Source organism: Schistocerca cancellata, chromosome 1, assembly GCF_023864275.1.
Source record: "Schistocerca cancellata isolate TAMUIC-IGC-003103 chromosome 1, iqSchCanc2.1, whole genome shotgun sequence".
NCBI lineage: Eukaryota > Metazoa > Arthropoda > Insecta > Orthoptera > Acrididae > Schistocerca > Schistocerca cancellata.
In genome coordinates this window covers 1,090,551,419-1,090,578,857 of record NC_064626.1, presented here as the reverse complement: position 1 = coordinate 1,090,578,857, position 27,439 = coordinate 1,090,551,419, and positions in this window count along the sequence as shown.

Here is a 27,439-nt window from a genome sequence, read left to right as displayed (position 1 = left end):
ATTCTCCGAATTACACTGTTAAACCACGGTGGGTCTTTTCTGTCTGTTACCCACTTTTTCGGCACATATATTTGTCCAATGCTTGATTTACAATGTGTTTAAAATTTGCCCATAATTCTTCCATGTCCATTGTACCAGAAGTAAATGAAGTCGATTCATTTACTAAGTGGGATGCTAACAACTGCTTATCTGGTCTTTCTAGTAAGAATACTCTCCTAGCCTTCTTGACCGACTTTTTAACTTTCATAACCATAGTCGTAATGACAACATCACGATCACTAATCCCTGTCTCAACACTGACACCGTTGATGAAGTCTGGTCTGTTCATGGCTACCAAATCTAAAAGATTTCCATTACATGTTGGCTGTTGAGTTAGCTGCTCAAGACAGTTCTCGGGTAATGTATTCAAAAGTAATTCACACGACCGCTTGTCTGTACCACCTTTAATGAATCCATAGACATCCTAGTCTATACTAGGTAGGTTGAAGTCGCCTCCGACTAATATAGCATGATCCGGGTACTTCCACAATGCAAAATGTAGACTCCCTTTGAATGATTCTAGAACTGTCACGATGGAACCTGGTGGCCGGTAATAACACCCCACAATTAACTTTATTTCCCCTAGCCCTGTTAAACGGATCCAGATAATTTCACAATCACACTCTACTTCTACCTCAGTAGACACAATATTTTTGTCACCTGCAATGAAGACACCACCTCGTACGGTATCTAATTTGTCTTTCCGATATACATTCCAACCCTCACTAAATACTTCAGGGTTCAGCCAGGTCCCAGTCCCAAGAATAATTTGCAAGCCACACGCTTCCTGGAGAGCAGGAAATTCAGGAACTTTATTCCAAACACTCTGAAAATTTACTGCTAATATCTTGATAGCTGAAGTGTCTTTACACTGAGCGTGTCCTGATTTCCCTGCCTGCACATCGACTGGTGAGTGTTCGAGTGTTGATCAGGACACCTCGCACTACTGCCTAGCCTAAAAAAAACCCACGTCCATGCCACAAGTAAACTGCTACCCGAATAGCTGCTTCCTTTGTGTAGTGCACCCCTGGCCTATCTAGAGGCGTCCTACAATTCCTCACCCAATAGCGCAAGTCTAGAAATCTGCAGCAGAGAGCATCACAGAGTCGACGAAGCCTCTGGTTGAGACCCTCCACTTAGCTCCAAACCAAAGGACCCCGATCCAGACTGGGAATGATGCTGCAAATAGAGAGCTCTGCTTGCACCCCACGTGCGAGGCCAGTGGTCTTCACCAAACCCAGCAGCCGCCCATACGAACTGAGGACCACCTCAGAACCCAAGCGACAGGCATCATTGGTGCCGATGTGAGCAACTACTTGCAGATGACTGCACCCCGTACGCTTGATAGCCACAGGCAAAGCTGCCTCCACATCTTGGATGATGCCCCCCGACGGACAAACCGAGTGCATGTTGGATTTCTTTCCAGCCCTGTACGCTATTTCCCTAAGGGGCTCCATCACCTGCCTAACGTTGGAGCTCCCAATAACCAGCAAGTCTTTGGCCCCATGTGCCTGCTAGGGCCCTGCTGAAGGATCGGCCACCTGCCCACTGACAGGACGAATGGGCGAGGCCAGCAGGACAGCCTCCACATTGACCCTCCGTCTTGAGCGACGCGAACGCGTTGCAGTCCACCACTCACCCTGAGGTGAGGGCGGCCCCAACGCACTGGGTACACTAGAAGGTGCCTCGGCGGCTGAGTCAGCGGAGGCAGCAAGTGACACCTGGGGTGTCTCAAGCGACGCGCCAGACCCTCCGCCGTTGCTGCACCTTGAGGCAGCAGCCTGAAGACGGCTGACCATGGCAAACAGCACACTCACTGCTCGCAAACCACAGCCAGTTCCTCCTGCACCCACACACAGCACGCACACACCCTATCCATCCTACTGCTAATATCTAATGACTCCAGGAATTTATACTCAAAGGCTATCAATAAGCAATATTACTCCTCTCAAATACGACAATATGCAAGGATTTTATGTAATTAAATATGCAAGTGCACAAACACTCAGAAAGAAATTAAGAATCAAACTACAAAACAAATATGAAAGCTAAATATGCGACTCGCTACTGCAGTGCTGCTGCACTGATACTTCACCAGTGGCTGCTCAAGGCTCACTGAGCTGTGTCAAAAGTGCACTGGCTGTCCAAAACAAACAACTGACTAATGACTCCGTGAATTTATACTCTATGGCTATCAATAAGCAATATTACTCCTCTCAAATACGAGAAAATGCAAGGATTTTATGTAATTAAATATGCAAGTGCACAGACACTCAGAAAGAAATTAAGAATCAAACTACAAAACCAATATGAAAGCTAAATATGCGACTTGCTACTGCACTGCTGCTGCACTGATACTTCACCAGCGGCTGCTCAAGGCAGTGCATTGGCAGTGCTTTTATTTGTACTCCAGTGATTCAAATGAAGAGATTTCTGATGTGATTATGGCCACAAAGCAGGAATTAACAGACTTAAAATGTGGAATGTGATTTGGAGCTAGTCAAATGGGACATTCCATTTTGGAAATCATTAGGGAGTTCAATTTACAAATCCATAGTGTAAACAGTGTGCTGCAAATACCAATTCCAGGCATTTCCTCTGACCATGGAAAATACAGGGCCAACAGCCTTCACTTAACAATCAAGATCAGCATTGTTTGCATAGAGTTGTCAGTGCTAACAAACAAGCTAAACTGCATGAAATGACCACAGAAATCAATGTGGGACATATGATGGATGTGATAATTAGGAGAGTGCGGCAAAATTTGGTGCTAATGGGCTATGGCAGCAGATGACTGATGCGAGTGGCTCTGGTAACAGCACAACATCACCTGCAATGCCTCTTCTGGGCTCACGTCCATATTAATGGACTTGGGATGACTGGAAAACTGTGACCTGGTCAGATGAGTCCTGATTTTAGTTGGTAAGAGCTGATGGTAGGACACAAATATGGTGGAGACCCCAAAAAGCCATGGACCCAAGCTATCAATGAGGCACTGTCCAAGCTAGTGGTGGCTCCATAATGGTGTAGGCTGCATTCATATGGAATGGACTGGATCCTCTGGTCCAACTGAACCATTGGTGACTGAAAATGGTTACATTCAGCTACTTGGACATGATTTACAGTCATTGTTTTTCCCAAACAAGATGGAATTTTTATGGATGATAGTGCACCATGTCATTAGGCCACACTTGTTCGCAATTGGTTTGAACATTCTGGAAAATTCAAATGAATGAATTCGCCATCCAGATTTCCCAACATGAATTTCTTCAAACATTTATGGGACATAATTGAGAGATCGGTTCGAGCATGTAATCCTGCACTGGCAATGCTTTGACTATGATGGATGGCTATGTAGGCACATGGCTCAATATTTCTGCAGAGGACTATCAACCACTTGCTTAGTCCACGCCATGTTGAGTTGCTGTACTATGGCCAGCAAAAGGTGGTCTGACACAATATTAGGAGGTATCCCATAACCTTTGTCACCTCAGTTTATAGTTCCATTTGACTGAAGAAAATGTTCCAAACAATACTTGCTCATAGTCTTCATACTTCTACAAACAGAGTGAAATTAACAGCCATTATGTAAATTCCAAACACAGTTTCCACAATGACTTTGTCCACAACTAATGTGAAGAAGGAGGCCACACGCTGTACAGCAAGCATTTTCAAAAAGTTCACATCACCAAAAGATCGTAATCAAGTTTTCTTCCCTTTTTTTTTTCTTTCTTTTTCCTTCTTCCTCTTTTGTGTGTGGCTGTCAACAACTCATGCTGGAGTTGGTGGTTGTGTGTGCGTGAGGTCGTTACTGTTATGTAATGGACAGAGTACTACTCACCATATAGCAGAGATGCTGAGTCACAGTCAGGCACAATAAAAGAGCAATTTAACATGTGAGTTTCGCCCAGAAGACCTTCTGAAATAGATGACATGCACACACACATTCATGGAAATGCAACTAACACACTTGTGACCACTATCTCTGGCTGCTTAGGCCAAACTGCAAGCAACAGTGCGTGATGGGAGAATTAATCTGGATGGTGGAGCTTTTTACTTCTCTCCTGTTCTGCCTTCTTCCCACCCTCCATCTAACCTTCCAAGTGCACCTAGCTGCTCTACCCTGTCTCAATCTTGTCCCTGTATGCTCTCACAAACAGCACTTTACTGTCACCCACCCACACTCTGCTCTCCCTCCCTTATCCGACCCCAGCCTTCTCCTTAGCCCCACCACCCAGATTGATTATCCCATCATTCACTGTTGCTTGCAGACTGGACTCAGTGGCAATAGACATGGGTCATGAGCATGTGTGAGCTGTGTTTGCTTGAATGTGTGTGTGCATGTTATCTATTTCACACGGAGACCTTCTTTGCTGCTTGGCAGCCCTGGTTCAGACCACACACACTTGAATATTGACCTTGTGAATATAAGTAGCTAATTGTATAATAAAAATTAAGTTCATATTACACCAAAAGAAGTTAGTTAGAGTCTGTTTCATATTATCTATTGGAGGTTTCACTCGTTTCAAAGTATTTCTCCAAAAAAATAAAAACATAACCTAAGGGCTGGTTTCTGCATATTTTAGACATAGGTTTACATACAAATCTAAGACATTTGCTTAAGTATTAAGTGAAGAATTTAGGTTGTTTTCATTGCACATGTATTTAGCAGTGCTGCATATACTCAGGAAGTTAAAGGTTTTAAGTTCTATCTTTTATTTACTTTCAAAACACATAAAGTATGAATTGCACATTAACGAACTTAAGCCTAACTTTTTGGGTATACAGGTTTTGATTTTAACATTAGTTTAAGTGCATTACATTTCTATATTAATAGTATACCCTTATATTAGCATTCCACATAACTCTTCTGACCTGTAGTTAAAAGAATATTACTGTTGTACTCTAGATAAATATTGTAAATAACCATAAACGAAAAGTGTTTGAGCTGCCGTAGGAAAGTTAGTTCTGAGGTTCTGTGCAGCTGGTGTGATAGATGGTTGCATTGGCGGGGGTGGGGGGGGGGGGTAATGTAATGGCATGGGGATTAGGGAAGTAAATGAGTCTCTTCCATGGTATTGCAGAGTATGCTAAAGGGACAGGAAAATAGCAGAAAAGAAAGGGAAGATTAGAGCCCTTAAGGCTGAACTGGATAATGCTTGGGAGGAATTGATGAGATTAAGGAGGGAGAAGGTTGAAGACAGGTGGGAAGTGGTTGCAGGGGACAGAGGCCACAGAAAGAGAACAATATCTGACAGTTTCATCATTGGCACAAACAGTAGGTTTGCCTTGTTACCTCAGTCAGCTAAGGAAGAGGCTCAGGTAGATGTAAGTGTAGTCAGCACACAACAAACATTCACTAGGAATCCAACTGTTTAAAAATAGTAGAAAGTAGGAGGAAAGTTCTGTTGTTAGGTAAAATGAAATGAGTATGGCATCGTTGGCCAGGAGGCCCCATCCAGGGAAGTTCAGCCACCAAGTGCAAGTCTTATTTCAGTCGATGCCACACTGGGCAACTTGCGTGCCTGTGATGAGGATGAAATGATGATGAGGACAACACAACACCCAGTCCATGAGCGGAGAAAATCTCCAACCCGGGCAGGAATCGAACCCGGGCCCGCTGAACGGGAGGCAGTCACGTTACCACCCAGCTAAGCAGGCAGACTGTTGTTAGCTAGTAGCCATGGAAGAGCTGTGGGCCAAATCTTGCAGGAAAAATTAGGTGACAAGTAGCAGGTCACAAGTATTTTCAAGCCCAGAGCATGTATTTGCCAGGTGATAAAGGATGAAGGATCATTGTGCAAGGGTTTTACAATGCAGGATGATGATGTGGTGGTGGGTGGAGTGAAAAACAATATTGACAGAGATCAGGGCTACAACATTCAGTTTGACCTGGTAAAAATAGCATCTGCAATGAACCATACAAATGTCGGCTTGATTTCTGCTTTCATGCAGTATGATAAGCCCCAAATGAACAGCTCTGTCAGGAGTGTCAATATGGAGCTAGATCAGCTGCTTTGGATGGCTACTTCATCAGGCATGGGTTTGGTTCCTGTTGATGGTATTAGTGGGTGGGACTTCACAAGCCATGGCCTGAATCTTAATAGGAAAGGGGAGAGTAAATGAGCTGGGATGATAGCAAAGTCATTATCAGGAGGGGGGGGGGGGGGGGGGGAGATAATGAAGCTCATGGGAGTATCTCTTTTTTGAGCTAAGATCAAGACAGGCAGGTACTAGAAATGTTAAAACATCATAAGATTCTGATAACAGTATAGTGAAAAATAGTACGTTGTAAGATTCTCATAAAAGCACAGTGAAAAATAATACGAAAATGGTAAATATAGGTTGATATAAGCTTTCAGCACAGTTGGAGAGAAGAGGAGTTGCCACATATGTCAAATCTGTCATAGTATGAAAAATTTGGAAACTAAAAAATTCTTTGTAGAGCAATGTATAGAAGCAAATGTGTGTGAGCTTAAACTAAATAATGCTACTTTTATAATTGTAGCCATATATAGGTTCCCATTCAGAAATTTTCAGCTAGTTTTGAAAAACTTGGATTCTCTGTTGTGCTATCTATGAGACATAGGGAAGGAATTTTGTTGTTTCTGGGGATTTCAATTTGGATTTTCTGAAAGAGTCCAATAGATAGCTTGACCTTCAAGTATTACTTGGTTCTCTCAATTTGATGTCAGTTATTGGGTGATACAGGAAAACAGCACACTGATAGATAATGTTTTTAGAGACCAAGATAAATTTAATCAAATAAAAACTTTTCTTGTTAAGAAAGGTCTGTCTGATCATGATGCACAGCTTGTTACAGTATATGACATAGCTCCATACAGTAAAGCAAAAACAGTCCTCCAAAATAGTGTGTCCAATTAATGATTTAACAATTGAAAATTTTAGGGAAAGCTTGCAACAGTTAACTGGGATGAGGTGCGCAGGAAACCTGATGCTAATTTAAAATTTAACCTATTTCATGATACCTTTGTGAGTATGTTTGGAAACAGTATCCCTATGAAAACAGTGAAATATAATTGCAAGAAACCATCTAAAAACACCATGGCAAAGGGATAAAAATATCTTGTAAACAGAAAAGAGAAATGGGCAACAAGACCACAGGAAGACTGTATTTCTATCAAACTCAATGGAAAATTTGTTAACAAGATGTCAGAAGCAGAAAAAAATTTTAAAAATCATTCTTTAAGTGCAGTAGAGAAAATAGGATCCAGCTACTCATCAGAAAATGCAAGACAGTATGTGGAAGAGACAATACCTATGCAATTTGATAAAACTGGAATTCAACCCACCTCTCCTACTGTAATTAGAAAAGTAATAAATTCACTCAAAAGTAAAATCACACATGGAATTGATGGTCTTTCCAACAGAATACTAAAAGCCTGTTCGCAACGGATAAGTAGAAATCTCAGTCACATATGTAGTAGCTCACTGAAACAGGGCATTTTTCTATACAGACTGAAATACGCTATTATTAAACCATTGCATAAAAAGGGGATAGGTCTCATGCTAACAACTGACACCCAATCTTACTTCTGACAGCTTTATCCAAAAGTCTTGAAAAAATAAAATATTCCAGAGTAGCACCACATATTTGTAAAAATGAAATACTGACAAAATGTTAATTTGGTTTTCAGAAAGGCTTTTCAACAGAAAATGCTATATATGATTTCACTGATCAAATATTAAATGCATTGAATAACCGAACTAAACCCAGCGGGATATTTTGTGATCTCTCAAAGGCTTTTGATTGAGTGAATCATGAAATTCTTCTAGATAAGCTTAAGTATTGTTGTTTGAATGGGACAGTGCACAAATGATTTAATTCATATTTAACTGGAAGAATGCAGAAGGTTGAAAATAACAGTACAGATAGTCTGGAAAAATCAACAGAGTTCTGTAACTGGAGAGGTATCAAGAATGATGTCCCATAGGGTTCAGTCTCAAGTCCCTTACTGTTCTTAATATACACTATATGATCAAAAGTATATGGACACCCACAAAAACATATTATTTGTATTAGGTGCATTGTGCTGCCACCTACTGCCAGGTACTCCATATCAGCAACCTCAGTAGTCATTAGACATCGGGAGAGAGCTGAATGGGGCACTCCGCGAAACTCACGGACTTTGAACATGGTCAGGTGATTGGTTGTCACTTGTGTCATACCTCTGTACATGAGATTTCCACACTTCTAAACATCCTTAGGTCCACTGTTCCTGAAGTGATAGTGAAGTGGAAACGTGAAGGGACACGTACAGCACAAAAGCGCACAGGCTGCCCTCCTTTGTTGACTGACAGAGACTGCTGAAACTTGAAAAGGGTCGTAGTGTGTAATAGGCAGACATCTATTCAGACTATCACACAGGACTTCCAAAATGCATCAGGATCCACTGCAAGTACTATGACAGTTAAGCGGGAGGTGAACAAACTTGGATTTCATGGTCAAGCTGCTGCTCATAAGCCACGCATCACACTGGTAAATGCCAAATGTCGCCTTGTTTGGTGTCATCATCATCAGGATTTCCTTCCAGCAAGCTGGGTAGGAACTTTGTGAACAATATGCCTCCATTGGTTTCTGTCCTTGTATAGCTTTTCCCTCTCCATTACATCCCACGTCACTCCTCTCCTCTTGAGATCTTCTTTAACCTAGTCTGTCCATCTCTTTCTAGGCTGCTGAATTGGTCTTATTCCTGGTACCTCCACCTCCAAATACTGGTGTGGAGTTCGAGTTGGGTGCATTCACTTCACATGACTGAACCACTTCAATCTCAAAGCACTCATTCTCTCCTGTGTCGTCAATGTCACCTGCAGGTCTCTCCTTACAGAATCATTCCTGACTCTGTCTCTCCTAGTTTTATGTAGAGCTGACATAAGGTAGTTGGTGCATTTCTTTCTAATACCTTTCTTGAATGATGGTATTATAATTCCTTTTCTCCATTCATCCGGCAGTTTGATGTTTTTTTTTTTTTTTTTCCGTATCAGCCCAGCAACCAGCGTAACCATTGTATTCCATGGATTCCTGTGGCTTTAATAATATCCGTTGTCAGCTCATCTACTCCAGCTGTCTTCCCACTTTTCATCTGTTTCAGGAAATTCTCATTTTCTAACCAAGAGATTGGATCCTGCTCTTCCTCTAATTCAGTGACTTCGGTGTCACTTCCTTGTGCACCTTCCCCATTCAGTAAGATTTCAAAATAATTCTTCATTGCTTCTCTGATACTTTCCATGTCCCTGATAATATGCCCATCCTCTGTTTCAATCGCTTTTACATCTTCTCTATCAGATCTTCTACTTTTTAGTAACCCATGTAGCAGTTTTGGGTTCCCTTTGCTGTCCTGCACTAGTTTCTGGGTGAATATTTCCCAACTCCTCTCCTTTTCCTCTTTCACAATTCTCTTTGCTTAGAGTTTCTTTTGTCAGTATTCCTTCTCCATTGTTGTCACCTTGTGATCATCTTTTGGTACTAGCCACTGGTTCTGATTTCTTTTTTCAAACTCCATGTTTTTCTTTGCCATATTATGTTTTTTAATTGCATCTTTTACTCTATCATTCCACCAACTGGTTTCTTCGTCTTTCACTTTGCCCTTTATTTTGCCTCATATTTGCACAGCACGGTTAGCTGTTGATGTTTTGAATAGGTTCCACTCATCCTCTACACTACCCCTTTCAGTTTTTGGCAGTTCTTGTGCTACTAGATTTTGAAAACTTTTCTTATTTTCTTCTTCTTTCAACTTCCATTTCTTAATTTTTGATATTCTTTGTACAGCATTCAAACTTTTCATCTTATAATTTATATCAGCTATTAATAACCTGTGGTCGCTATCCAAGTGCTCACTTGGTATGACTTTAGTGTCCCTTACTTTTCATCCAATTAATTTGTCCATTAATATATAGTCTATAACTGTCTTAGATTTGCCATCCCAGCCATATCTAGTAATCTTATGGCTGTCTTGTTTCTTGATGAATGTATTCTTCACTAAAAGATGATTCCTTATACACAGATTTAGAATTTCTTCACCCTCAACATTTCGTCTTCTGTATCCAAAAGGGCCATCACCTCCTCATATCCATTTCTATCCATGCTAATCTGAGCATTCAGATCCCCAATTACCATAAAGTTGTCTTCTCTTATTTGGTCTTCCAGTTCTTCAAGGAATTTCGTTTTTTCTGCCTTGCTGCACCCTTGCTGAGGTGTTTACACTTGGAGTATAGTAAAACTATTCTTTCCCAAGTTCACTATTGCTCTAATTATCCTTTCACTTACAAAGGTACATCTGTAACTGGGTCAATATCTTTGTGAAACACAAACCCCACTCGATTTTTTGCCTCTTTATTCTGACCCTGCCAGTATAATTTGTACCCACCTCTCAGCAATTTAGTGGTTTTTCCCTTCCACGTGGCCCCATTCAATCCAAGGATATGAATCTTTCTCCTCTCCATCAGGTCTACAATCTCTTCAGCCTTCCCTGTCAAGGTTATCACATTTAATGTTCCCACTCTCAATTTGTTTTTGTCTTTTTGTTGGGTTCTAGTTTTCTGTTCTTGTTTAGTGTACATTCATGCATTCCTTGGTTTTTCTTCAGGCTGTGAAGAGCTGTCATTCATTCCAGGGGAGCAAGAAGTGCTGCCTGCATTAGGTATTTTTAATTTGAGGCTCATTCTTTGATTGAAAGCAATAACAACTTTTTCTCATCTGCTGGCCTGCTAAGCCTAATGCAGCCAAGGATTTTCTTTCAGGGTTTACTCCCTTAGCCTTTGAAGATCCCTCTTCACCGCAGAGCAGTGGTTCCACTCCTCATTTGCCCTTAGGGGGGAAAGGGTGCCTCCTCTGCCAGCTGCGTCATACCATAGACGTTCTTCTCCGCCGTAGCTGCTGTTAAGGACTTCGCCATATCCCTGGCAAGGGTTTAATAATGGTAAGGAAAAAGGAGACATTTAGGATAGGATAGGAGATGGCTAATGATAGTTCGTTGTGGGACACACTTCGTCTGGCTCCTCCCCTTTGGTCTGTCGGGTGTGGGTGACCCTGGTGGTAGCTACACTACCGCCGGCATAGCACTCCAGATCCAGAGCACGCAAACATCCTTGCCCGCACAGATAGTGCTATGTTAAGGAGGTATCCCCTGGTGTAAGGAGCATAAACATTGGATGATTGAACAGTGGAAAAATGTTGTGTGGAGTGACAAATCATGGTACATAATGTGGCAATCCGATTGCCGGGTATGGATATGGTGAATGCCCAGTGAACATCATCTGCCAGCGTGTGTAGTGCCAACAGTAAAATTCGGAGGTGGTAGTGTTATGGTGTGGTCATGTTTTACATGGAGGGGGCTTGCACCCCTTGTTTTGTGTGGCATCATCAAAGCACAGGTCTACATTGATGTTTTAAGTGCCTTCTTGCTCCCCACTGTTGAAGAGCAATTCGGGAATGGTGATTGCATCATTCAACACGATCGAGCATCTGTTCATAATGCTAGGCTTGTGGCAGAGTGGTTGCATGACAATAACATCCCTGTCATGGACTGGCCTGCATAGGGTCCTGACCTGAATCCTGTAGAACACCTTTGGGATGTTTTGGAACACCGAATTCATGCCAGGCCTCACCGACCTACATCGATACTTCTCCTCAGTGCAGCACTCCATGAAGAATAGGCTGACATTCCCCAAGAAACATTCCAGCACCTGATTGAACGTATGCCTGCGAGAGTGGAAGATATCCTCAAGGCTAAATGTGGGCCAACACCACACTGAATTCCAGCATTACCGATGGAGGGCACCATGAAATTGTAAGTCATTTTCAGCCAGGTGTCTGGATACTTTTGATCACATAGTGTATCTTAATGACTTGCCATTCTATATTCATGAAGATGCAAAGCTAGTTCTTTTTGCTGATGATACATGCAACAAACAAGAATCAGCTGAGGAAATTGCAAATAATGTCATTCAGAAAATTGTTAAGTGGTTCTCTGCAAATGGACTCTCAGTAAATTTTGAGAGAGTGCTGTAGGTACAATTCTGTACAGTAAGTGGCATAACACCATTGATAAATATAAATTATGAACAGAAGTCTGTTGGTGATAAATGTATCAGTAAATTAGCGTACTGTGCCTATTTTCATTCACTGCTTTCATATGGCATCATATTTTGGGGTAATTCATCATTAGGAGAAAAAGTATTCATTGCACAAAAGCATGTAATCAAAATAATAGCTGGAGCCCACCTAAGATCACCTTGCAGACATTAAGGAACTCAGGGTATTCACTGTACCTTCACGATGCCTAGTGCATAGCTACAACAATAGAGGAAAGGATGATGTTCACTGTTCTGGGTTAAATCTGACTTTGGAACAGAAAGGGGTGAATTATACTGCTGTAAAAATCTGCCAAGTAACATTAAAAGTCTGACAGATAGTCTACCAATATTTAAAAACAAATTAAAAGTATTTATGAATGAGAACTCCTTCTACTCAATAGATGTATTTTTAGATATGAAGTGTCGTATTCATGATCTGTGGAATGAGTATTAATGTATATACATGTTTATTAAGCCTTTTGTTGTGCCTGTGAATGCCATCTCCACTGTATGGTGAATAGTGATCTGTTGTTGTTGTTATGGTCTTCAGTCCTGAGACTGGTTTGATGCAGCTCTCCATGCTACTCTATCCTGTGCAAGCTTCTTCATCTCCCAGTACCTACTGCAACCTACATCCTTCTGAATCTGCTTAGTGTATTCATCTCTTGGTCTCCCCCTACAACTTTTACCCTCCATGCTGCCCTCCAATACTAAATTGGTGATCCCTTGATGCCTCAGAACATGTCCTACCTACCGATCCCTTCTTCTGGTCAAGTTGTGCCACAAACTTCTCTTCTCCCCAATCCTATTCAATACTTCCTCATTAGTTATGTGATCTACCGATCTAATCTTCAGCATTCTTCTGTAGCACCACATTTCGAAAGCTTCTATTCTCTTCTTGTCCAAACTATTTACTGTCCATGTTTCACTTCCATACATGGCTACAATCCATACAAATACTTTCAGAAATGACTTCCTGACACTTAAATCTATACTCGATGTTAACAAATTTCTCTTCTTCAGAAACGCTTTCCTTGCCATTGCCAGTCTACATTTTATATCCTCTCTACTTCGACCATCATCAGTTATTTTGCTCCCCAAATAGCAAAACTCCTTTACTGCTTTAAGTGTCTCATTTCCTAATCTAATACCCTCAACATCACCCGACTTAATTCGACTACATTCCATTATCCTCGTTTTGCTTTTGTTGATGTTCATCTTATATCCTCCCTTCAAGACACCATCCATTCCATTCAACTGCTCTTCCAAGTCCTTTGCTGTCTCTGACAGAATTACAATGTCATCGGCAAACCTCAACGTTTTTATTTCTTCTCCACGGATTTTAATACCTACTCCGAATTTTTCTTTTGTTTCCTGTACTGCTTGCTCAATATACAGATTGAATAACATCGGGGAGAGGCTACAACCCTGTCTTACACCCTTCTTAAACACTGCTTCCCTTTCATGTCCCTCGACTCTTATAACTGCCATCTGGTTTCTGTACAAATTGTAAATAGCCTTTCGCTCCCTGTATTTTACCCCTGCCACCTTTAGAATTTGAAAGAGAGTATTCCAGTCAACATTGTCAAAAGCTTTCTCTAAGTCTACAAATGCTAGAAATGTAGGTTTGCCTTTCCTTAATCTTTCTTCTAAGATAAGTCGTAAGGTCAGTATTGCCTCACGTGTTCCAGTATTTCTACGGAATCCAAACTGATCTTCCCCGAGGTCGGCTTCTACCAGTTTTTCCATTCGTCTGTAAAGAATTCATGTTAGTATTTTGCAGCTGTGACTTATTAAACTGATTGTTCGGTAATTTTCACATCTGTCAACACCTGCTTTCTTTGGGATTGGAATAATTATATTCTTCTTGAAGTCTGAGGGTATTTCACCTGTTTCATACATCTTGCTCACCAGATGGTAGAGTTTTGTCAGTACTGGCTCTCCCAAGGCCGTCAGTAGTTCCAATGGGATGTTGTCTACTCCGGGGGCCTTGTTTCGACTCAGGTCTTTCAGTGCTCTGTCAATAGTGATCTATCATTTACAAAATATTGTCATTACTCCTAAATTATGTACATAATAATATATAGTCATTCAAAAAAAATCAGACGCTGTTATTTATTGATCATGCCCATTACAAAGTGAGTTCTTAGTACTACTACAGTGGAAATTCCAGGACAGAAATGAAAAACAATAATGCTGAAAGGACCCTACACATGTGCAAGTGGATGCCAAATAAACCACATAACAGATGAGAAGATCTCATAAGCATCAAGTTTTTTCTCTTTATCTAGTCTGAATACACATCTCTCTCTCTCTCTCTCTCTCTCTCTCTCTCTCTCTCTCTTGCACAGTATTGGAGGAAGTGGAGAGGGAGGTAGTGATCTGAAAAACACAAAATACTGATTAATATTATAGATAAAAAGAGAGAGGGAGACATACTGTGGGAAGGAGATTACATTGTAACATAGAAAGAATGCATTGGAAAATTGCAGGAGAGGAAAAGGTCATGAGTGCTGCACGGGAAAGGGGAAGGAGATCTAAATGGCACATGTGAAGCAGCTCTTGAAGTCAATGTTGTACCATTTTTCAGTATGTTCAGAAGGAAGCACAGCTATAATAACAGTACAGTCAATATATGACATGGCTGCGTGGGAGTAGAGTTGATATGGATATAGTCTAGGATGTTATATAACTATATCCTATGCAGTTGGGTAGGTTGTGTACTGCTGTTTCAGTGGTAATACCAGAATTTTTCTACAACATATTGTTAATTGCTGGGCACAATGAAGGGTAATCAATGTCCTGAGTAAGAATGTAGTTGAGCTTTTGAAGGTTTGATGAGGGAGTATTAACTAATGTCTGATTCACAGTGATGATGGATTTATTGGAAACAGTGTGAACTGATGCAGGAAACTGTTTTTTAGGTCTGGTAAGGTTATCAGCATGCTAATATAACTCTTTCTTCCCACTTCAGATACAGCCATCGCAGATGACAAGATAGTGGGGTAAAGACACTGTGATGTGGACAAATTGACAGCACTCAAGATAAGGTTACTGTTGGTGGTTAATTCTGTAGACAGGAGCAGAGAAGTTGAGCTCAAAATTCTAGAAAGTGGCTCATTTGGTCCAGATGAATGGATTTGGAGTATATAGAGGTTCTTGAAGAAAGAACAGATATACTTTTTCCATGTGTTAAATTAATCTCAATGTTATCCCTTAATATGAATTGAGCTAGGTGTATAACAATTTGCATAGGTAGGTGGCCCAGAAAAAGGTTGATATAGGAAGGCATTGAGGTAGAATCAGTGGCAATTTCATGAATTTATTTGTTTGCATAGATAGGTGGCTTAGAAAAAGGTTTATATAGGAAGGCACAAAGGTAGAACCAGTGGAAAGTGAATGAATTTATTTATGGATTAGACCTCCAAGGCAGAAATAATTATTGGTCATGAGATCAAACAGTGGAAAATCCATGATGCGATCTAACAATATTATGAAAAGGAAGTTGCAACTCATGATATAACAGAGACTCTGAGTCACAGATAGGCACAACAAAAAGACTGTCACAAATAAAGCTTTTGGCCTGTAAGGCCCTCATAAAAAATAGACAACACACACACACACACACACACACACACACACACACACACACACATGTGCAACTAACACACACATGTCTGCTGTCTCACTCAATTGTAACCATACTGCGAGCAGCAGCACCAGTGCATGATGGTAGTGGCAACTGGGTGGAGGTAAGGGGGACACTAGGTGGGGAGGAGGAGGGATAGTCAGGTAGAGGTGGTGGACAATGTAGTGCTGCTGGAGAGTGCACAGTGACGAGGTGGAGAGGGTAGGGCAGCTATGTGCAGTCGGGAGGTTAGACAAGGGGCAGGAGAGCGGTGGGGAGAAGGGGTAGAAGAAAAGCAGAGAAGTAAAAAGAGTGAGTGTGATGGTGGTATGAGGGCTGTAGTGCTGGAACGGGAACAAGAAGGCTGGATGGGTAAGGGCAATGACTAATGAAAGGTGAGGCCAGGAGTATTACAAGAACATAGGATATATTGCAAGGAAAGTTCCCACCAGAAAAGCTAGTGTTGGTGGTGACATGAACCTGCTCTACTGTGCAGAAAAAGTTATCTCCATAAGGACACCATTACTGCCAAGAATATGATTTTAAATAAATTAAAATTTTTAATAGGACTGTTTCCTTTGAATTATGCTAACACTGAAATTGTTATACAAAGTAAAGGAAAACATACAATTTTTAACCTTAGAGTAAATGAAATACAAAAGAAGAATCACAATTTTCGCTTAGAAGAGTCCATAATGTTGCAGCACTTCACATTAAACCATTGAATGACTGTAACTTTTAACTACAGGCTTGTTTTATTTTCTTTTGCTGCCCACTTTTCACACTACTCACAGTAATGTCCCACATTGTCCATCTGCACATAGGTGACTTCCGTTAATAGGTCTGATTTCTGCTTGTCCTGCAGTGCGTCTGTTTCCAAAGCTTAGCTGTTTGTATCGCTTCATTGACTATAATGCCGTGTTATCTAAACATCACATACAGAGATCACCTTACGGTTACATAATGTTTATATGTAAGTACATGGTTAGGATACATAGTTATCCTTCTGGTAATGTTTATCTAGTGGGAGAAGTTTACCGAATCTGTCTGAGTAATACTACACAGGTATGAACTGGTCCAAAAAAGATCCTTTAACCAACAATAAATTCAATAAAAATTTAATACAAGTGCATTAACATATTGGGTGTCAAATGTCTTAAGACAAAGACATTACTCCAAGGATAAAAAAATTAAAATGTTTTCAAAAGTAAAGTTACAGGCAGTTTGTTACAAGGGTTCATATTCACAGTAAAAGTGCAAAGGTAGAATCATGGATGAAAGTTTTGGAATTGTATGTATCTACCAAAATTAAAAAATATTACTGCCTATGCTTTTGCAGTGGTTGAGAAAGAAATATACAGTAATTCATGTGGTGTACTAAAAATGATTGTCTCCTAGTAGAGTTAGACATTTCAAGCACTTAAGTGTGTAGTAATTAGGACTCTGCCTTTAAGATTAAAAAAATTAAAAAACTTAATTGTTGCAAGACAGATTTAGTGCTGATTAGTGGCTTGCATTTTAAATGATGTCTCAACAAGTGTGGTGTGAGAAAGTTACACAAGCTAAAATTACACAAATTATCAAATATCAATCAAATTGCATAAGCATACAGAAATATCGAGAACTAACATGGCAAGCGTATTACACAGAAAATTCATTGCAAACACTTCATACAGTACATACATATTAAACAAATAATAAACATTTTCAAGGGCACAAAACTGTATCAAAATCAGACAATTTTTATATATAAAATTTCATAATTTCCAGTGAAAAATTTTTGTAGTCACATTTTAACTTTCTCAGAATAGTCTTACCCCTTTTGTTTATGCAATTTCAACGAAACAATATTCATTAGCCTGAGAACTTTCCTGGATTTAGGATACACCAACCGGTATGCATTAGGGTGTGGATGCTCTACAATCTCGAATGGACCCATGTATATATCAAAGAATTTCTTTATTTCAGAAGTTAGAATTTTTTATTTCTCATGTGATTTTACTAAACCATAATCTCCTACTTTAAACTTGGTTGCTTTGATCTTGCCATCATGTCATCTTTTTCTAATTTCCCACTGTTTTATCATGGTTTCTTTGACTATGGCTTCACGTTCACGCATAGTCATCATTGTGCATGGTGGAAATTCTACGAGTTCAGTGATAATGTTGTCTGGTTTTAGATGAAACCTAATTTCATAAGGTGAAAATCCTGTGGAAGTGTGCCGCAAGCTGTTCATTACATCTTCAAAGTCTCGTACATGGTAGTACCATGTAGGATGTTTATGACTGCAATATGTACGACATAAACGACCAATCTCGCACATATACCTCTCAGCTGGGTTTGACAACGGATTATATAGAGATATTTGAACATGTTTGATTCCCAATTTATCAACAAAAGCTTTCCAAACTTTTGACAAAAACTGAGAACCGTTATCCGACAAGATTGCTTTTGGTTTCCCAACAGTTAAGAAATAGTCTTTTTCAACTTTTATAACTATCTCCTTACCTGTGGCTTTTCTGACAGGATACAACTTGATTAGTTGAGAAAATACATCCACCATGACAAAAATGTAGCAGTGGCCACTCCCACTCCTTGGAAGAGGCCCATAGAAATCAACAACGACTAAGTCTAGAGGTTGTGCAGGAATAATGTTTTGCACTTCACCTTGACATTTTCTGGTACTTACTTTGACCCGTTGGCACTTATCACAAGTCGACAATTCTTTTCTAACTTTCTTGGCCATATTGTAAGAGTACATGTTTTCTTGTAATTTCTGCATACACTTCTGAATGCCACAATGGCCGTAGCTCTCATGAGTATACCTAATTAACCTCCCAGCTTCTTCCTCAGGCCAGCATAGTTTCCAATTGTCCAAGTCTTCATCAGTTCTCCTAAACAGAGTACCTTTCAACACCTTGTATTACTTGTCTAATTTTTCATAGTTCTTTTTCCCTAAACAGCTCTTTACTAATTTCCAATTTGCATCATGGTTCTGGCTCCTCCTGATTTTATCACACAATGATCTAACAACTTTTTCATCTGTGACCCCTTTAATATACCTCTTTTTAAACTGTTTTTCTTCATTCTGATCAAAAATTTCTGTTTCCCCTCCTACTGGTAGCCTTGATAGAGCATCCGCACATATGTTGTCACTGCCTTTAATATACTTAATTTCAAAGTTGAATTGTTGTAAATACAATGCCCATCTTGTAAGCCTATCATGATAGAGCTTGCACTGTATATAGCTTAATACTTTATGATCAGAGTACACTATTACCTTATGTCCAAGTAAATAGGTCCTGAATTTTGAAAATGACCATTGTATAGCCAATAACTCTTTTTCTGTGAATGTATAGTTCTTTTCATGCTTCAGTAACATTTTGCTTGCAAATGCAATTGTAGCATGAACTGTCTCCCCATTGACTTCTTTTACTTGAAATAATTCAGCACCTAGTCCATAATCACTGCTGTCAGTATGTAAACAGAAAGGTAAATTGAAATCTGGTCTGTGTAACAGGTTCTGGTTATTCAGTTCCTTTTTTATTCTGTCGAAAGCCTCTTGACAATCTTTACTCCATATCCCAACAGTGTCCTTCTTTAACAAGTTACTTAGACAGGGTGTGTTTAAGCTTTGTTTACTTACAAATTTTCTGTAGAAGCCACATAGCCCATAAAATGATTTCAGTTGTTTTCTGTTACAGGGGTATAGGAAACTCTGCAATAGCTTTAATTTTGTCTGGATCAGCCGAAATTCCTTTTTCTGTTAAGACATGTCCCAAAAATTTTAACTCAGGTGCTGCAAATTTGCACTTTTCTAGTCTTAGTGTCATTTCCCCTCTTCTAAGTTTCTCACATGCCTGTCTTAAAAGCCCAACATGCTCATTCCAATCTTGTCCAGTTACTAAAATGTCATCTACATAAATCACTAATTTGGACACAAGTTCCTGCCCAAGCATATGGTCTAAAGCTCTAATGAATTCTGCTACCGATGAGTTCAAGCCAAAAGGGACTACACAATACTGATAGCAATGGCCATTGTAAAGAAAAGCAGTGTATTTCTTAGATTTGGGTGCCAGGGGTACTTGGTGAAAGCCTGAGGTTAAGTCTAAACTTGACATTAATTTTATATCCTTGAACTTGTGCAATAGCTCATCGATGTTTTCAGGATGGTCTGTTTCCCTGTATATAAGATCTTGTTTAAAGGCCTGGAGTCAAGAACTATTCTCACTCCCCCATTTTTCTTTGACACAACTACCAGTGGGTTATTATAAGCATTGATACTCCTTTCAATAATGCCACACACTTCCATCTTATGTAATTCTTTCTCAACTGCTGTACGTTTTCCTATGGGCATACCATGTTGTTGTTGTTGTTGTGGTCTTCAGTCCTGAGACTGGTTTGATGCAGCTCTCCATGCTACTCTATCCTGTGCGAGCTTCTTCATCTCCCAGTAACTACTGCAACCTACATCTTTCTGAATCTGCTTAGTGTATCTATCTCTTGGTCTCCCTCTACGATTTTTACCCTCCACACTCCCCTCCAATACTAAACTGGTGATCCCTTGATGCCTCAGGACATGTCCTACCAACCGATCCCTTCTTCTAGTCAGGTTGTGCCACAAACTTCTCTTCTCCCCAATTCTATTCAATACCTCCTCATTAGATATGTGATCTACCCATCTAATCTTCAGCATTCTTCTGTAGCACTATATTTCAAAAGCTTCTATTCTCTTCTTGTCCAAACAACTTATCGTCCATGTTTCAGTTCCATACATGGCTACACTCCATACAAATACTTTCAGAAACGACTTCCTGACACTTAAATCTATACTCAATGTTAACAAATTTCTCTTCTTCAGAAACACTTTCCTTCCCATTGCCAGTCTACATTTTATATCTACTCTACTTTGACCATCATCAGTTATTTTACTCTCCAAATAGGAAAATTCCTTTACTACTCTTAATGTCTCATTTCCTAATCTAATTCCCTCAGCATCACCCGACTTAATTCGACTACATTCCATTATCCTTGTGTTGCTTTTGTTGATGTTCATCTTATATCCTCCTTTCAAGACACTATCCATTCCATTCAAAAGCTCTTCCAAGTCCTTTGCTGTCTAAGACAGAATTACAATGTCATCGGCGAACCTCAAAGTTTTTATTTCTTCTCCATGGATTTTAATACCTACTCCAAATTTTTCTTTTGTTTCCTTCACTGATTGCTCAATATGCAGGTTGAATAACATCAGAGAGAGGCTACAACCCTGTCTCACTCCCTTCCCAACAACTGCTTCCCTTTCGTGTCCCTCGACTCTTATAACTGCCGTCTGGTTTCTGTACAGATTGTAAATAGCCTTTCGCTCCCTGTATTTTAACCCTGCCACCTTCAGAATTTGAATGAGAGTATTCCAGTCCACATTGTCAAAAGCTTTCTCTAAGTCTACAAAGGCTAGAAACATAGGTTTGCCTTTCCTTAATCTCTCTTCTAAGATAAGTTGTAGGGTCAGCATTGCCTCACGTGTTCCAATATTTTTATGGAATCCAAACTGGTCTTCCCCGAGGTCAACTTCTACTAGTTTTTTCATTCATCTGTAAAGAATTCACGTTAGTATTTTGCAGCCGTGACTTATTAAACTGATAGTTTGGTAATTTTCGCATCTGTCAACATCTGCTTTCTTTGGGATTGGAATTATTATATTCTTCTTGAAGTCTGAGGGTATTTCGCCTGTCTCACATATCTTGCTCACCAGATGGTAGAGTTTTGTCAGGACTGGCTCTCCCAGGCTGTCAGTAGTTCTAATGGAATGTTGTCTACTCTGGGGGCCTTGTTGTGACTCAGGGCTTTCAGTGCTCTGTCAAACTCTTCACGCAGTATCATATCTCCCCTTTCATCTTCATCTACATCCTCTTCCATTTCCATAATATTCTCCTCAAGTATATCACCCTTGTATAGACCCTCTATGTACTCCTTCCACCTTTCTGCTTTCCCTTCTTTGCGTAGAATTGGGTTCCCATCTGAGCTCTTGATATTCTTACAAGTGGTTCTCTTTTCTCCAAAGGTATCTTTAATATTCCTGTAGGCAGTAAGGATGTAAGATAACCCCTAGTGAGATAAGCCTCTAAATCCTTACGTTTGTCCTCTAGCCATCCCTGCTTATCTATTTTGCACAACCCATCCATCTCATATTTGAGACGTTTGTATTCCTTTTTGCCTGCTTCATTTACTGCATTTTTATATTTTCACCTTTCATCAATTAAGTTCAATATTTTTTCTGTTACCCAAGGATTTCTACTAGCCCTTGTCTTTTTACCTACTTGATCGTCTGCTGCCTTCTCTACTTCATCACTCAAAGCTACCCATTCTTCTTCTACTGTACTTCTTTCCCCCATTCCTGTCAATTGTTCCCTTATGCTCTCCCTGAAACTCTGTACAACCTCTCGTTCTTTCAGTTTATCCAAATCCCATCTCCTTAAACTCCCACCTTTTTGCAGTGTCTTCAGTTTTAATCTACAGTTCACAACCAATAGATTGTGGTCATAGTCCACATCTGCCCCTGGAAATGTCTTACAATTTAAAACCTGGTTCCTAAATCTCTGTCTTACCACTATATAATCTATCTGAAACCTATCAGTATCTCCAGGCTTCTTCCATGTATACAACCTTCTTTTATGATTTTTGAACCAAGTGTTAGCTATGATTAAGTTGTGCTCTGTGCAAATTTCTACCAGGCAGCTTCCTCTTTCATTTCTTCCCCCCAATCCATATTCACCTACTACGTTTCCTTCTCTCCCTTTTCCTACTACCGAATTCCAGTCACCCATGACTATTAAATTTTCGTCTCCTTTCACTATCAGAATAATTTCTTTTATTTCATCACACATTTCTTCAATTTCTTCAACATCTGCAGAGCTAGTTGGCATATAAACTTGTACTACTGTAGTAGGCATGGGCTTCGTGTCTATCTTGGCCACAATAATGTGTTCACTATGCTGTTTGTAGTAGCTTACTCGCACTGCTATTTTTTTATTCATTATTAAACCTACTCCTGCATTACCCCTATTTGATTTTGTATTTATAGCCCTGTATCACCTGACCAAAAGTCTTGTTCCTCCTGGCACCGAACTTCACTAATTCCCACTATATCTGACTTTAACCTATCCATTTGCCTTTTTAAATTTTCTAACCTACCTGCCCAATTAAGGGATCTGACATTCCACACTCCAATCCGTAGAACGCCAGTTTTCTTTCTCCTGATAACGACGTCCTCTTGAGTAGTCCCCTCCTAGAGATCTGAATGGGGGACTATTTTACCTCCAGAATATTTTACCCAAGAGGACACCATCATCATTTAACCATACAGTAAAGCTGCATGCCCTCGGGAAAAATTACGGCTGTAGTTTGGTTGCAGCCTGCCTTAGATGGGATAGGTGATATTTGAGACCAAGGTGGAGTAGGTGGTGGTGGGAGGTTGTATGGGACAGGTCTTACATCAAGGTCTATTACAGGGGTATGAGCCATGAGGTAAGAGGTTGGGGGCAGGGGTCATGTAGGGATGGATGAAAATATTTTGTAGGTTCGGAGGATGGAGGACTACCACTGTGTGAGGGGTGGTAAGGATAATGGGCAGCACATTTCTTATTTAAGGGCACAATGAGAGGTAGTCAAAACCCTGGTGGAGAGTGTAATTCAGTTGCGCCAGTCCTGGGTGGTACTGAGTTACGAGGGGAATGTTCTGCTGTATCTGGGTGGTGGGCTTTGGGAGGTGGAGGGAGACTGGAAAGATAAGGCACAGGAGGTTTGTTTTTGTTCAAGGTTGGGAGGATAATTACGATTTGTGAAGGCTTCAGTGAGACCCTCAGTGTATTTCGAGAGGGACAGCTCATCACTGCAGATGCGATGACTAGGTAAGGCTAGGCTGTATGAAAGGGACTTCTTGGTATGGAACAAGTGGCAGCTAGAAAAGGTATTGCTGGTGGTTAATATGTTTGATATGAACAGAGGTACTGATGTAGCCATCATTGGGCTTTGTAGGACAAGGTGAAACAAATGGGGGAGAAGTTGCTAAGGTTCTGGAGGAATGTGGATAGGGTGTCCTCACACTCGATCCAGATCACAAAAATGCCATCAGTGAATCTGAACCAGGTGAGGGGTTTAGGATTCTGGGTGTGTAGGAAGGATTCATCTGATGACCCATGAATAGGTTGGCATAGGATGGGCCATAGGATCATGAGAAGGATGAAAGGGGGAAACAAGTTGAAATCTGAGGGAACCGACAATTTTTGTGATCGGACTGTAGTAGGTGGCGATAGGACAGGCATCGAATCTAGGTCTATTGCAGGGGTATGAGCCATGAGGTAAGGGGTTGGGAGCAGTGGTTGTGTAGGGATGGACGAGTATACTGAGCAGGTTTGGTGGACAGTGGAATACAACTGTGGGAGTGTTGGGAAGGATAATGGGCAGGACATTTCTCGTTGCACTGTATGACAAGAGGTAGTCGAAACCCTGACAGAGAATGTAATACTTGTGATTCAAAACAACAGTAGTAGAGCCTTTGTCTGCAAGTAGGATTATAAGGTCAGGATCTATTTTTAGATGGTGGACTGTGGTTCTTTCTGTGGATGTAAGGTTATCCTCACCTATCCAGGCTCCCTGTGCCCAATCCAACACTATACAGGCCTCGTTCTGCCATCACACCTGGTCTTGTTACTTCTCTCTTTTCCCACTACCCCCTCTCTCTATCTCTCTGCTGCCTCTTGTCTAACCTCCCGACTGCACATAGCTGCCCTACCCACTTCAACTCATCCATGTGCACTTCCCAGCAGCACTGCACTGTCCACCACCCCATCTCTACTATCCCTCCCCCTCCCCGCCCCAGCCTACTTCTTACCACCACCCAGTTGCTACTCCCGTCATGCACTGGTGTTGATGCTCGCAGTGTGGCTACAGTTGCATGAGACTGCAGTCGTGTGTGTGTGTGTGTGTGTGTGTGTGTGTGTGTGTGTGTGTGTGTGTGATCTATTTTTGATGGAGGCCTTATGGGCTGAAAGTTTTATTTGTGGCGGTCTTTTGTTGTGCCTATCTGCGCCTCTACTTCTTCGCTGTATGGTGAGTAGCTACTTTTGTTTTCATAATATTGTTGGTCAGGAGATGGTTGTTTATAAGGATGATGAAGGAATTGTTTAGATGCATCATTCCGCACTATATCTTCCAACTAATTGTGTTGCAAATGACTTTTCCTTCTGCTAATTACTCTGAGTGTTGATGAAAGCACTCATTGCAACCAGTGTAATATCAAGAACCAATGTTAATTAGTAACAGTGTGGATATCTAACTCGGTAGTGTGTCAATAAAGCAATCATGAAAACTGTTATAACTGAAACTAGAACTCTGCACTGTGCTTAAGACCTCTAAGAAACTCAGTGTTTGAAAGACAGTGAAGAGAGACGATGACATAATGAGTGGCGAATGTTTATGTTCTATCAGTGCCACAGTAATGTCAGTGGTGACAGTGTACGCAGAATTGGTTAAGTTGGAGATTGTCACAGAATGTAGAGTTCTGTTATGAAGAATCTGGTGGATGTAGCATCACAACATCGCAAGGAAAGATAGTGTTCCACAGTAGCAAGGAAATGGGCATTATGGTTCCGGCATACAGGGACAGAGCATCCACACCGTCAAGGATAGACTTTGAAGATATATAATGCCATGTTCTTGGTGGATATTTGTGTACAGCGATAGAGGATTCTCTCAGACAAACATCTAATGCCTGTGGTCAGTACATTTAAAATGTGTTTTTTACATTGAAAATGATTTTTTTAACAGCAACTATCTTTTAGCTTATAATAACAATTGAATTCTCCATATTTTATTTCTTAATCTCTCATTCAAGAGTGTTTCCTTTCATATAACATTTGTTCATTTTTACTTTAGCTTTTGCCATTTTATTGATTGCTTTTCCATACTTTTGGGTTGGAAAACTTTCCCATTCTTTCAGCTCATGTACTAACTTTTGCTTGATGAGGACATATGAGCAAAATTACTGATATGAGATTCAATCACTTGTTGCTCACTCCATCTCCAGCTCTCCTGTTGTTTTAGTAGAGGTTGCTTTTTATTTTATGTAAAATATATCTATTTTCCTTTTTGTTATACTTTTTCTTCAATTATTCTTATTTACAGTCTGAGCACTCTCTCAAGATCACTGTTTGATCTTGAACCTATGTTGCTACAGCCACAGAACGCTGAGCTAAGGCCTACCAGTTCCTTCAGGAGGCAACAAGACATGATTTTCCTTTTCACTCCAGCTCAGGAACAGCATCTTAATGACATTGTATCGAGGCTTGAAGAGGCACTCAAAAATGGTCAGGTTGGTGTGTTACTGAAAATATGTAACGTGAGTGTAGAAGTGCAGTACATGGTAAGAAACATCAACCTGCAGATGAAATGATAAGAACAAGTGAAAAAATGTGACAGTTTATTCTTTTCTGTCTAGAAATGTTAGAAGATGTACATAATAATTTTTTTTTTTGTCACTGTTATGTTGTTATTCTACCAGTATCAGAACTTTTGTCATTCTCAGAGCATATAGTGTAAAAAATATAAAGAAAATAAGCAGCATATTTCAACTTAATACCTGTAAACAACTCTAGGATTTTGGTGCTCTCCTTCACATCATTTTCAAAAAACATGAAGATTATAGAATCATAATAATAAAACCCGGGCCATTAACAATTTTATATGGTCACAATGCAAACGATTTTAGCCTTTTATTATAATTAATAGTTTATAGGAATAACAAACATTTTAAATACAAGTTAGGGCTAACTTGTAAATACTGTGAACCATAATATGTGAAAAAGGAAGCTATATTATTGTTTATAGCAGCTATAATCTCAACACTGACATGCCAATTTTTCACTCTAATTAGAAATATTACTCACTTAGCAATAAAGCTATTTGCACTGCTTCCATGGATATCAGAGTGTTGAGAAAACCTGTTGGTTTACTACATGCTTACATACTTTGGGAATCTAATAGTCAGGATTCCTATACTTGAATGCTGCATTTTAAAATTTTCTTAATGGGAAGGCAATTTCACAAACAATATTTGGCACCCTACTGGAAGAGCCAAAGCTGTACAATTCCCTATTGTCAGATTATCTGTTATCAGGATATTTCTCCAGTGTATTAAACAATAAAGCCACTAGGTAAGAAATCAAATTTTGGCATAATGAAGTCTGGAATTCTAAACATACAGGGTGATTTTTGCTAAGGTTCCTGTTTCAAAACAGGAACCTTAGTAATAATCACTATAATCACTGTAAAAAATGAACCACTGCTCAGAATGAGTTTGAACAGAATATTATTGAAGAATGGGGAAATGTTATGGAAAAAATTAACAGAAATTTTACCATTAGTGCCAGAATATAGCAAAATATACACACAGGGTACATGGCTATTCCTCAGTTTTCATCTGAGACACTCAACATAACTGTCTCAATAAAGTATTGTACACTGCTGGTAAAGCTATTTTACATGAAATGTGACTGTGCACCAGTAGCTCTGCAGAAGTTATGGACAGTCAAGGGTATGAAAAAAGGTATTAGTCCAATATCTGCTGAGGGTCTGGAGAAGATGATTGCAAAATTCAAAAACACAGATGCCCTTAGAATG